At 32.8% G+C, this 1623-nt stretch overlaps 1 protein-coding gene across 1 annotated transcript in view; it reads left to right on the plus strand.

Moving 5' to 3' along the window:
• Positions 1-225, plus strand: part of LOC111455492 (protein JINGUBANG) — a 2225-nt gene extending 2000 nt beyond the window's left edge. The window contains exon 2 of the mRNA XM_023097210.1: positions 1-225. The gene's annotated coding sequence lies outside the window, so the exon portion shown is untranslated.
• Positions 226-1623: the final 1398 nt, after the last annotated feature.

The raw sequence follows: 1623 nt of genomic DNA on the forward strand, positions 1-1623 counted from the left end.
GGGGGAGTCCACAAAAGCGTGCTTGGATTGCAAATAGAGAGTTTGTTAGGGGTGGGGGTTTGTGAATACCGAATTTTTCAGGTATGAAAAGGAAAGTTTGGATTAAATATTTTGTTTTGTTGTGTGTTTCTTTATGTAGATAAATTTTAGGCCACATATTCATACACATGTTTTGTAGTTTACCCTAAGTTATATATAAAGCTGTAATATTCTCTTTCACTTTTTACCTTTTTCTTTACATATTATTACCAATTTACCATTTTAAATCTTAATTTTCGTCATCTTTAACGTAAAGGGAATATTAATTTTAAACGCTAAATTACACGTTTGGGTCTATTTTTAAAAATTGTGTAAGAATTCAGATAAATAGAGAAAATGTGAAATTCAAATTTTTGCGAATATTTTTTAAATATTAAAAATATATTTTTTAAAAAAATTTTGGAACAAAAAAAATCGATCACTGATCCAATTTGAATACCTTCACAGTAAGCCATCGAAAGAGAGTACTTGGGTTCTCCCAATAACTAAAAAGTGTATCATGCTTGAATCTAACTGGGGTTCGCGGTGGTGGAGGAACTGGATCGGAAAAAAGAGGGATTTTAGTTGTGTAAGATATCTAATGAAATCGTCGCTGGAATTGAGATCTCATTTAAAGAGAAACATATCAAATATTTTGGGAATTGTTTGATCGTCTTTCTTCGAGGAAGAGGTAAAAGATAATCAACTTGAATTCGAAACAGTTGTACGAATTCTTATTGAAAGACTGGATTTGTTATCTCATGTTTGCTTTTAGTGAAAAAATACCAATTGAAGTGGAGGGCTTTTTCAAACAACAGGGACTAGGTCAACTATTCAATAAAATGATACTAAGAATGTTTCACATCTCTTCTTAAGAAACAAGTACGCTATTTCTTTGTAAAATTGTGCTCAATTTCTTACGTGGCAATTTCGCCAAGATCTCTACCTTATTTGGGGAGAAGAATCCGTTCGAATCTCTTCCTTATCTGGGGGAAGAATCCGTTCGAATCTCTTCCTTATCTGGGGGAAGAATCCGTTCGAATCTCTTCCTTATCTGGGGGAAGAATCCGTTCGAATCTCTTCCTTATTTGGGGGAAGAATCCGTTCGAATCTCTTCCTTATTTGGGGGAAGAATCCGTTCGAATCTCTTCCTTATTTGGGGGAAGAATCTGAGGAAGAATCTGAGGAACATATCGAGAGAGAATTGGATTTGGTTAGACAATATATGGTTGGTATACAAGAATTGGTTTTATAGCAAGGTACGAAATGTCCTGTCAAATATTCAATATGATTCCACAAGATCTAGTTTCGTTAGATTTGAAATATCACACATTGATCAATCAAAAAGAGATTCAATAACTAAAAGAAAATAGATTCTTTGAGATCCTTCCTGAATTCAGTAATTTCTCATATAAAATTATTGACTTTAAAGATATAGTAATATGGAGAAAATTAAATTGTTTCAAGCACCAGAATCGGGTTATTTTTTATGGTTGGTTAGAGGCAAATTGAAAGCTAAGCGAAATTATAAAGATTTCCGAAGGAAAAAATAGAGATATCTCCTACGTTACCCGAAATATGTTAAAACTTTCATAGTCATTCGAT

Source organism: Cucurbita moschata, unplaced genomic scaffold (genome assembly GCF_002738365.1).
Source record: "Cucurbita moschata cultivar Rifu unplaced genomic scaffold, Cmos_1.0 Cmo_Scf00017, whole genome shotgun sequence".
Lineage (NCBI taxonomy): Eukaryota > Viridiplantae > Streptophyta > Magnoliopsida > Cucurbitales > Cucurbitaceae > Cucurbita > Cucurbita moschata.